We start from the raw sequence: 12,693 nt of genomic DNA, 5'->3' as shown, positions 1-12,693 counted from the left end.
CCATGGCAATATTAACAACGAAAAGTTGGTAGTAAACATCATTCTAAATGGAAAAGCTATTTTAATCAAATCAGGAACTGTATAGCTTGTCTACTGTTCCCTCCATTACTTAACATGGTCAGGGAGATTTTAGTGCATACAAAAACACAAGAAAATCCACCATAGAAATACAAAGGATTATAAGAGAATATCATGAAAAATTATATGCCAACAAATTGGATAACCTGAAAGAAATGGTTAAATTCCTAGAACTGAATCAGGAAGACATAGAACATTTGAGCAGACCAGTTACCAGCAATGAAATTGAATCACTAATCAAAAAACTCTCAACAAATAAAAGCCCAGGACCAGATGGCTTCACAGGTGAATTCTACCAAACATTTAAAGAAGAATTAGTACCTAGTCTTCTCAAACTATTCCAAAAAATAGAAGAGGGGGTCCCTGGGTGGCTCAGTTGGTTAAGCGTCCAACTCTTGGTTTTGGCTCAGGCCATGCTCTCAAAGTTTGTGAGTTCAAGTCCTGCATTGGGCTCCATGCTGTTAGCGAGGAGCCTGCTTGGGATTCTCTCTCTCCCTCTTTCTCTCTCTCTCTCTGCTTCTCTGCTGCTCACTCTCTCAAGATAAATAAATAAACTTAAAAAAATAAAAAAAAATAGGAGGAAGGAAAGCTTCCAAATTCATTCTATAAGGCCAAAATTACACCCATTACAAAACCAGATAAAGACCCTACAGAAAATCACAGGCAAATATCTCTGATGAACATCGATGCAAAAATCCTCAACACAAGCACTAGCAAACTGAATCCAATGATATATTAAAAAAATTACTCACCACAAAGTGGGATTTATTCCAGGGATTCTAAGTGGATCAATGTTCACAAATAAATCAACATGATATATCACATCAATAAGAGAAGGGATAAAAACCATATGATCATTTCAGTAGATGCAGAAAAAAGCATTTGACAAAGCATAGCATCCATTCATGGCAAAAACTCTCAACACAGTAGGTTTAGAGGGAATGTACCTCAACATAAAATGACAACAACAACAACAACAACAAACACACCAAAACACGAGAAAGTAAAATAATTGCAACAAACATTTGGAAAGAAGAAACAAATCTATATTGTTGAGCTTATGATATATTTTATGTTTGAGAACCCAAGAGACGGTAGTGAAATTATTGCAGTTATTAAGAGACTATGGTCAGGTGGCTGGGTATAGAAGTTACCTACAAAAATTTGATGCTTTTCTCATCTGATATGGAAAAAAAATTCATTTATAATACTCAAAAATCTAAAGCACTTAAGAGTAAACGAAACAAGAAAAGCAGCAAATCTATATGAAGAAAACTACAGTAATTTTATTTAAAGATGCAAAAAAAAAAAAAAAAGCAGCCTAACCCCAATATATACATTATTCTTGGTTAGGAAGACTTTCTATCACAAACTTGCTAATTACCCTTAATTAGTATTATATGTTAAGGTCATGCCAATTAGAGAGTAGAGATTTGCCTTGCTAGGTACCCTTAGACCATAAAGCCACTGTAATCAAGTCAGTATGAGGTTAGTTTATGAATGGACAAGTAGATTAATGGGACACAAAATAGAGAACTTGTAAATATGCCTATTTTACATGGGGGACTTTAATATTTAATAAATGGTGCTGACACAGCCAGCTGTTCATCTGAAAGAAAATAAAAACAGACACCCAGCCTAGGCCATATTTTATCCTCTGCCATATATAGAAATACATTCCAGATGAATTAAAGAGTTTAATGCAGACAAATATAGAAAATGACATGTATAGTGTCGGAATTGGGAATACCCTCTTAATTAACACTGCAAACCCAAAAGCTGTATAAGAATATGAAGGCATATCTGAATATATGAAAATTAAAATTTTGTATATACAAAAAAAACCTCCACAAGTAAAGTCCAGTGCCAAAGATATGCTGTGATAATATTTTTATTGCAGTAATGCACAAAGCATGGGTATTTTGAATATTCAAAGATTTCTTACAAGTTGATAAGCAGGCAAGAAACCATTAAGAGAATGAACAAAAGGCATAAATTGTCAATTCAGAGAAAAGCAAATACCAGTGGCCAGTAAACATTAACTGATGTTTAAATGAGCTCTCAGTTTAGGAAATGGAAATTAAAATCACAATGAGACATAATTTTACACCCACTGACTGGCAAAATTAAAGGGAAATATAAAACTGATGTTTGGCAGGTATGAAAGGAAAATAGCGCTTTCAGTTTTCACTTGGAGATTTCAAAATTTATAGCCTTTTTACAAAGCAATGGACAGCATCTATTAATATTAAAAGTACATATATTCTTTGACCTAATCCTGGTGACCTTCCTTATAGAGATTAAATTCCTAAGATGTAAGGACTCATAAATAAAGATGATTCATGGAGCGTTATTCATAATGGCAAAGCAAAACAACAACAAAATAAAACTGGAAGCAAATTGGCGAATACTCACCATAAGGGAATCATTAGATAAATGATGGCACATAATTGTGATACATATGGCACAGACTATAACCATGGTATGCTATGTGGTCTTTAAAAGAATGAATTAGGTATTCAGTTGACTTGAAGGACCTCCCACTAAGTATTGTTGAGTGAGAAAAGCAAGATGCATGAAATATACATATTAGGGTTCTATTTTGTAAATGAAACTGACAAAATCTCTTCCATATACATGCAGATATATGTATATGCCCATATGTATCTCATAGGATTGAAGTAATGGAGAATAACATGGGTACAGACGTGGAGAAACATAGCTTATCAGCATCGACTGTGATGTTTGGGGAGTGGGGAGGCTGATGTAGTAGAGGGGAAAGATGGGAGCACCAGACAAAAAAGGAACAGAGAAAAGACTAATTAAAAAAGCATATGAACAATAACCTTCACACAAAATTACATACGTATGTGTATGCGTACACATAATGAAATAAAAAGATTTCAAAAACCAAGGGTATTCTAACAGTATTAAAAAGATGACTCCAGATGATATGACAAGAATGGGTATAGTGTGCAAGAACGGATGCAGGGAGAGCAGTTTTGAGGCCACCTAGTGCCGAAGGCGAGAGAGGATCTTGGTTGGGGCTCAGAAGTGATGGTAGAGACCCGAGAAGTGAACAGACATGGGATAAGTCTTGGTAGTTATGGTTGCCAAGATCTTCGGATGGATCGGACATGGAGGGAGTTGAAAGGTAAAGACGGGACTCAAGGATGATTTTCCAGTGTTTTGCCTTAGCAGCTTGGTGGGCAATGGATCCATTTTACGGATAGGATAGACTGAGTGAGGAATGGGTTGGGTGGGGAAGAAATAGAGTTCCCTTTGGGAGTATTTACACAGTTTGAGATGCCTCTTACAAATCAATTGGGAAAGGTCAAGCAAGCAGGAACATATAGACTCCAAGTGGCAAGGACTGTCCCTTCCTTAGGCCAGCAGGACTGATATCGTTGGGCGCATCACCCTTCTGTCTCCTTGAAAACCAAGGCACCCTTTCCTGCAGCAGCTGTTGACGCCTGGTGCTCATTCAACTTCTCCCTCTTCCCAGTCGTCTTTCCTCACTCTGTTCAGGTGACATTCCCAAGAGCAGTCCCCAGTAAACCATCTGCTCACAATTCACCATTTCAGAGTCTGTTTTCTGGGGAACCTGAGCCTTCAAGATTACTCAGGTGGTCAATGGCTGATGTGGAACTTAGATCCAGTTCTCCTGACTAAAAAGCTTCTCTTCTTTCTCCATGACCCAAGAGAGCCTTGGGATAACCTCTGTTAGAAGGCACGCATGTGGCCCTTTGGAATCTGGTGTTCCTAACCTGCTAAGGGCTGTCCAGAGCCTTCCAACAGCCATCAACAGCCAGGAGCTAAGCCATTGTGTGTCTCTTTATGCCTGTGAGCCTAGATCTGCTTGTTCTAAGAAGTCTTTAGGTCCCTTCAATCAGGCCAAGGAAGGTGGATGTTTAAATTAGCTCTAGGTTGGGCCCCCAGAGTCCATTTCAACCAGACTGAATGTGTTTTATGCATCCTTCAAGGCCTATGATACCTGTCACTTCCTCTCTGAAGCCTTCCCTCAGGCAGAATTAATTAATTCAGCAGACAACACAACAATGCAGATCCTACTATGCGGCAGGCCCTGGAGGTAACGTAATATTACGTACTCCTCTGTGATCACTCCCTTTTGTGTTTCCTCCTCTCAAGGACTCATCTTGGGTGTTAATTACTTATACCTTGGCCTCGTCCACTGGACTCTGCTTCTCCAGGGTCACCACCTTATTTATCTCTGCATTGTGAGCTTTTTGTATAGCATCTGGTGCAGAGCACTGGGTAAGTGGTGGTTGATTTTAATCTGTTAGTGACTTTAAGCTCATCTTTCTGCTTCAGACTTCCATAGCTTCAGGATCTAACGTGAGCATGATTATAGTGCTTTCTCCCCCACCATGCCAACGAGTTTTGTTTGGGATGTCTGAAAATAAAGGAGACACCATCCAGCACTTATTTTACCCATAAAAGCCACTTGTCATATCTCATCTCTGAGGACCTTACAGCAAGATGAACAAACTCTATACTGTATGTCCCCAATCTCCCCCCTTTTTTACCCTTGCTCTCAGAATGGAGTCCTTGTAGCTTTCTCCTCTGTCTCTAACGCCCTCTCTGCCTTGACTGGTTCTGTTTTTCTGCCAACTCCTCTCACCATCCTCCTCAACAGAGCCTTTGCCCTTCCTGTGGAATCTTGTTCTGTTATCACTGCTCTTGCTTTCATGGCCAGCCCCCCTTTCGGCCTTCACGCTCCCATCACGAAGAAGTCTCGTTCAAGTCCACTATCCTCTCTGGGTCCCGTTGTGTCTTCTCTGCCCTTTCACCACACACCTCTTCAAAGAAAAGTTTCTATGTTTGCTCTCCTTGGTTCTTCATCCCCGCCCCCCCCCCCCCTTGCAATGTGTTTTCCTCATTCACAAATTCTAGGCACCAGTTCCTGAAAGTGTTACTGAGAATATCATGACTCTCAACTCATTATCTTCAACCACTTTAGGATGTTTAAAACTGTTGACCCTCTTTCCCTTTGGAAGTTCTTCCCCTGGAGAGATGTCCGACAGTGTGGCAGAGCGAGGAAGAGCATGCAGCTAAGAGTTAATAAAAATGGAGTTCTCCTTTCAGTTCTACAATAGTAGCTTTATGACCTTGGACAGCTCTCTCAACCTCCACTTCCTTATCTGGAAAATGGGGTGATAATTGTAAAGTCTAAATAGGATTATCATGTTCAAATAAAATGGTGTATTTATGATTTGCCTGGCACAGAGGCCCTCAGAGCGTATCACTGCCTTATCAACCCTTTTTGATTTCCATGTCTGTGCACTATCCTGGTTTCCTTTCTATCTCTCTGACTACAGCCCCCTTTCCTCTGCCTACCCTGTAACGAAGGTTTCTCCAAGGAACGATGAATGAAGGGATATAAAGGAAGTACTTTGGCTTTTTAACAAGGCAGGTAGGCAGCTGTGAATATAAAACCTTTAATAAGTAGGTCTTTGAATTTTGGCTCAATTATTCACCTCATGTATAATTATAACCAGAAAAAAAAAAACACCAAAAATAAATTTTCTGCCATTTCAATGTTATACCTCATTTCATGTTCCTTTACAACAATCTCTAATGATATTGCAAAAATATCTATATCAAGACTCTGTAGAGAATGCACTTAATCTATTGCCAATTGCACTATTAACTTGTTGTGCATTCAGAGTGGATATAAATTGTCTTAGGTTCCTTGAAAGAAGTTAGACATGGCTTGATATATTAATGAAATCATTACCATTTCATTAAACTGTATGTTTTGAACCAGACTCTTCTGTGGCTTATTGGATTGCATAAAGTACATAATCACAGTTGGTGGACAAACTTACAGCACTCAAAGGCTGCAACTTTTTGCGTGAAATATTTTCTTATATGAGCATGAAGTTCTGTGCAAAATAACTAAAAGTCAGGTGTGTTTAAAGAAAGAACAAAAAACATGTGCAAAACAATGGCAAAACAACTGCCATTTCAGGAAAAAAGACAGTGTTTATCTGATTCTCAGAAATTAAGGTTGTCTTTGTTGGACCTATGTATATATTATGTGCAGAAATAACTTTCACCCTCGCACACTTAGGAACAAAGTTTAGGAACAGTCTTGCATTGCAACTGACATTTATTAATTAACTGATTAACTCCTTGATTAAGAAAGGAGGATAAAATGCAACCCAATTTTTTAACTCATATGTCAATGTGAAACGTTCAAGCTTCATAATACCAAAATCATTGTATGATCTTTTAAATATTTAAAGCAATAGCAACCACAATGACAAGCCAAGCCGATGCTGTGGAAAATAATCATACTTGTTTTAAGGACCCAACAAGGAGCCAAAATTATTTATTAAATTTTAACATCTCATGGTTGTGTTGCTCTAGTGTAGGTATCAGGAAGTGGTGTTTCATTCGCACAAAATCACAGAAACTCCACACAGGAAATGGGCTTAAATTCTGTTGCTGCCATTCACCCACCGTGTGCAGTCTTGTTGGTTATTTGTTCCTCTGGAGCTACAGTCTATTTTCATCTATAAAACAGAGCTAGTTCTAGCTGTGGGTCTACCCCTTTCACAGGATTGTCTTGAGTAACAAAGAAGGCGGTGGGAGTGAGTGCTTGTTGGAAGATTATGATTTGCCATGAAGCACGAGGGGGAGGCATCCATACTGGGAAGTGAGGCTGAGCCAGGGCAGCGCTCAAAGACAGGTCCCAACTTGAGTTGTGTGACTAGCAACTTGGACTTGGTTGAATGTCCTTCACACTGGTTTCTCTCATTTCAGCTATCAGGCCAGGCAAAGGATGTCCCTGAGATCTGGAGGGTGTAAGTGAGGAAGTTCCCTGCTGCCTCCCTTTCTCTCCGGCAGCTCAGAGAGTCCTCTGAGTCAGAAGATTCCCAAATCAAGGGCCTTTTACTCTCCATCGTCCTCTTTCCCCCTTCCTTCCCCCCTCGTCCCTACCCCCCTACCCCTCTCCTCCTTCTTCTTTTTGTTTAGGCTGGAGAGTGGTGTACGTATCACCTCATATCACCTGGTCTAAAAATATGTTTCCTGGGTTTATAGTTTTTTGCTAGACTGACTAGTGTTAGAACACAATCCTCCCTGGATTTCTTGGTGTTCCTGCCCATTTCAGGCCTTCTGTGCAATAGAACTTGACCAACTACAGAGAGAGAAGATGCCTGCTCTCCTCCAGATCCATTCGCTCCCTTTTTTAGAGACACCTTTTCATCTTCCCCACAGATAATTGTTTATATTCTGGGTTAGAGACTTGCCCTCCCCTCCCTTGACAGGATTTGTTTGCCTTCCACAGTAAAATATAGGCTTTCTCTCTTTCTCCCTCTCTCTCTTTCTCTCTCTCTGAGAGGGATGATGTGTGGATGTGTCAGCAGTCCCTGTATAAGCTCTGAATTTCATAATTTGGGGGCTCTTCTCCTGTAGTGCAAACTGCTGAGTGCACAGGGACATCTGAGCCTCACCACAGGTGTGGAGACATCGTCCATCCTTCACAGTTTGGGCCTTAACGATTACTTCCTGCATTATTTATTGAGCCTACCTGAAGTAGCAGCCACAAAGACCTTCGGTGGGAGCTCTCGGAATGATTAGTATTCTTAACAGTTCAAATTTAGGAATCTTGGGCCGAGAGTTAGAGGCTTTCTAAAAGCAACCTTGAAAGAAATAGGCAGATCTTTCTCTAATGGGTATTTACTACACCAAGGAAACAACTTGAGGCTGATGGTGTGATACGTATTTGTCGGTCTGTGAGGGAGTCGCCAGCTTCTCCGCTGTTGAATGTTGTGGAGATAGATTATCATGTATGCATGGGACGGCTGGATACTGGTCAAGAGAGTATCCATGGTTTCTTGTCTATTTCCACTAATCTTTGGGAAACAAGGGACAAGATTTTTACTTGGTGGCATTTATGATATTTGTCACTAACCAGAGGTCATGCTTGATGGTAGTTTAACATTCCTTCAGCTATTGGTGCATTGAAGACAGCCCTGAACTAAGAGCCAAACCTTCCTCAGAACTGGATGCTAATACTGACTGTCACTCAGTAGTTAGATGGCCTTGGGAAAATCACTTCAATTTGCTGATCCTTGTTTGTTTTCACTTGAGTTACATTAGGATGACTGAATTGTTTAACAGGAATTTTATGATGATCAGATGGGCCAATGGGTAGGAAATGACTTTTTAGGTTATGAGGTGGCAATGGCTAGACTATATGAAGGTTTTAAAAAATTTTAATTAAAAAATTTTGGGGGTCACTAGAATAATTTAAATGTCTGATTTGGGGATGTGCTTCTTCCTGTTGTACTTCAAGGTGCGGGGGGGAGGGGGGAATAATACAATGTGTGCCTAATTTTGCTCATTTTTTAAATCTTCTCTATAAGTTTCAGGAAGGCATTTAAGTATTATGATAGAGCGTGAAATTATGTTACATAGTAAGCAAGTAGCCCCTAATAGAGGTGTCTGTACCTTGAGAATCTATGGGTATCCAGAGTGATTTCTGAAGCACAATTTATATCGGTGAGGTAGTGCCCTGCTGAAAGGGATATGAGAAAGGGGAGTTTAGGCTCTGGTCAAGCCCTGGGTACTGAAATGCACAAGGGTACCAAGCCCTTGGTACCTAAATGCGCTGGGTACCCAAATGCACTGGGCACCCAAATGCACTGGGTACCAAGCCCTCAGTACCTAAATGCACTGGGTACCAAGCCCCGGGTACCCAAATGCACTGGGTACCCAAATGCACTGGGTACCAAGCCCCGGTACCTAAATGCATTGGGTACCTAAATGCACTGGGAACCTAAATGCACTGGGTACCAAGCCCTGGGTACCCAAATGCACTGTGCTTCTAGGAAGTGTGAATGGGCTGGGAGAGCCCTTGGAGAGAGGAGGTGTCACGAACTTGGGTTGGCCCTTGGGGGACCATGGAGAGAACTGGAGGTGCATCAAGACTTCCCAAGTGGATTAGTTCCAAAAAGAATGCATCTTCAGTAGAATCCTGTATCATAGAACAGTGGTGTAGTCTCCCTCTAGACAGAACTGAGGAAGTCACTGTGTACTACAGAGTCGTGGAGGCAGGAGATGATGAGGCCCCATGGAGACTCTTCACTGATAACAGTTGTTCATGGAGTTGCCACTGCTGAGGGCTGTTAGTGGGTGTGATCAGCTCTGTCGATTATCACTGCTGTTGAGAGTGGTTCGTGAAGGTCCTAATTATTGGAAGGTATTGCCCCAAGTAATAGGGAAAGTGTCAGTGCTGGAATATCTGTTGCACAGGGACTTCTCACTCAGCTGGATGGACCAAATAATGTCATTTTAAACTTCCTATTATGTTTTGGCACTCTTGAAACATTATTTTATACATCTTCACGATAGTTCTATAATTCGGGTATTCTTATCTGCATTTGACAGAGGTGGGAACTGACACCTGGAAAGTTTAAATAACCTGCCTGAAGTCATGTGTACAGGAAATTGTGGAGCTGGGATTTGAACTTAGATTGAATGCTAAACCCAGGCTGTTTTCATTTTCAACACATCCTGTTACTTCATATTCTTCGGCCTTTATTCTCATCCCAGTGAAAGTCCTGCTTAACATCTGGCATTGGGTATAGGTAGTTTTTGTTTGCAGTATACTCTTTCTCTCTCTTTTTTTAAAATATGAAATTTATTGTCAAATTGGCTTCCATACAACACCCAGTGCTCATCTCAAAAGGTGCCCTCCTCAATGCCCATCACCCACTCTCCCCTGCCTCCCACCCCCATCAACCCTCAATTTATTCTCAGTTTTTAAGAGTCTCTTATGGTTTGGCTCCCTCCCTCTCTAACTTTTTTTTTCCCCCTTCGCTTCCCCCCTGGTCTTCTGTTAAGTTTCTCAGGATCCACATAAGAGTGAAAACATATGGTATCTATCTTTCTCTGCCTGACTTATTTCACTTAGCATAACACTCTCCAGTTCCATCCATGTTGCTACAAAAGGCCACATTTCATTCTTTCTCATTGTCACGTAGTATTCCATTGTATATACAAACCACGTCTTCTTTATCCATTCATCAGTTGATGGACATTTAGGCTCTTTCCATACTTTGGCTATGGTTGAAAGTGCCACTATAAACATTGGGGTACAAGTGCCCCTATGCATCAGCACTCCTGTATCCCTTGGGTAAATTCCTAGCAGTGCTATTGCTGGGTCCTAGGGTAGATCTAATTTTAATTTTTTGAGGAACCTCCACACTGTTTTCGAGAGTGGCTGCACCAGTTTGCATTCCCACCAACAGTGCAAGAGGGTTTCTGTTTCTCCACATCCTCTCCAGAGAAAGAACCACAGTTTTCCACCAGAAAAATCTGATAATTGGAAGCTCAGAAAGTTTGGGGTAGGGCCCAAGCTAATTAACAGGGACCTTCTACACTGGCTATCACTAATTTTCAGCAAGATATAGAGCTCACAAAGGAAAAAAAAAACTTTCGTAAGAAAAAACCATTTCCACAAGAAAAAATAAAAACATCCACTTCCTTTTTTAAAAAAAATTTTAAGTATTTACTTATTTCTTGAGAGAGACAGAGTGGGGGAGGGGCAGAGAGAGAGGGAGACACAGAATCCAAAGCAGGCTTCAGGCTCCAAGCTGTCAGCACAGAGCCCGATGCAGGGCTCGAACTCATGGACTGAGAGATCATGACTCTGAGCTAAAGTCGGACACTTAACCGACTGAGCCACCCAGGCGCCCCAAGACATCTACCTCCCTTAAATAAACTATATATGCTTAAAAACCAGGATGGCACAAAAACAAAACAAAACAAAACAAAACAAAACAAACAAAAAAACACCAAAACAGAGACATTATACAATGTGCTTGGATTTAAAATTCTTGAGTAAATGAGACAAATATTAAAAGAGAAAATCAAAAACATTGGTTGAATTGGCTTCCCACCTATCAAACAGCAAGTGTCTCAATGAGTCTCAGCGTCACTGCTGGCTTCCAAGTGGAGTTACTCATTATGTGGGGGGAAAAGGAAATCATGGCTGCACTCAGTGGCTGGCCTTAGATCATTGGCTCACCTAGTGTATCCTGATAATTTAGTTTTAAAATTAGTTCAGATTCTGCGAGGATGAAAATCAGCCCATGTATTACACATGCCCTTGGAAGAAAGCAAAGGGAAATGATAAATGTGTCCTTGGCATCTTGTCCAAGTTCCCCCTCGGGTGGTTGAGAGTTCCTGACTGGCTTAATGTCTGCCTTAATGATGACAAAGCAGGACTGAATGGCGTTTAAGGATGTTTTAAGTGGATCCTAAGTGGAGGCTCACAACCAACATCAAGGAATAGAGAAGATACAAAGGAATGTCAGAAACACAATAATCCGCAACAGGATAACCACAGGCCTCCTCCTGCGGTAGCCAGGATTAACAAAACTCAGAAAGCTCCAGAGACTTGCTAGCCTGTGGGGGCCTGCAGGAATTTGTTGGCATGTCCTGAGTACTGCTGTTCGCTGGATATGCATAACCAGGTGGCTTCTGTGGACGTCTGAGTTTGCAGAGAAAGTTCCTGGAAATCTGGAAAAGACACTTAAAAGATTATATTTTAATTGTAAATATACTTATTATAAGAAGTTTATGTTTTTATAGAGACAGAGAAGGAAAAAAATGACCAAATAGAGGTCACCTTTGTTATCATGGGAATCCTTCCTATCTTTCCTAGTGTAGATTTTATTTTTTAAAGTCTAGTTGTAATCATATTGTGTATATAATTTATATGATATTTTCGGTAATTATTTAGCAAGCTGTTTCTTTTTTAAAACCATCTTCATAATTATGTATTTTAATAGATTTGTAATGACTCTTTGAACAGCTGTGCCATAGTAAACCATATCTATATTATATCTAGTTATCTTTTCCAATTTTTTATTCTTTAAAAAAATTTTTTTAATGTTTATTTATTTTTGAGATAAATAATTTAGTAAATAAATTTAAAAAATGACTTAATGTTTATTTAATGTCTCTCAGAGAGAGAGACAGAGCATGAGCAGGGGAGGGGCAGAGAGAGAGGGAGACACAGAATCTGAAGCAGGCTCCAGGCTCCTAGCTGTCAGCACAGAGCCCGACGCGGGGCTCAAACCCACGAACTGTGAGATCATGACCTGAGCTGAAGTCATATGCTTAACCAACTGAGCCATTCAGGAGCCCCTCCAATTTTTTATTCTTATAAAAAAATGCCATAATGAACATATTTGTGTATAAAACTTATTTCCTGTCTTCTAAAGAGCTCCTTTGGATTAATCTCCAAAAAAAGAATTTCCGGATCAAAGAATATTATAAGTTCTTGGTACGTACTGACAAAAGAACTATGTGATGTTTGTCTATTATAGTATACGCTCATTGGCACCAGGTGTACTTAATTTTGGACTTGGTTGATTTAATTTTAAAAGCATATATTAATATCATTTAAATGTATTGGATTTCTATTAAAATGGAATATTTTCCCAAGTTGTTTGCCAAACATACTTCTTGACATTATTTCATGTTCTTTGCTCATTTATCTTGCATTAACTTCAAACTGGTCTCCCTGACCCTGGTCTAACCATCATCCCATCCATCTTCTACATGTTGCTGGAA

Source organism: Herpailurus yagouaroundi, unplaced genomic scaffold, assembly GCF_014898765.1.
Source record: "Herpailurus yagouaroundi ecotype Mexico unplaced genomic scaffold, PumYag 188, whole genome shotgun sequence".
Classification (NCBI taxonomy): domain Eukaryota; kingdom Metazoa; phylum Chordata; class Mammalia; order Carnivora; family Felidae; genus Herpailurus; species Herpailurus yagouaroundi.
This window is presented reverse-complemented; position numbering follows the sequence as displayed.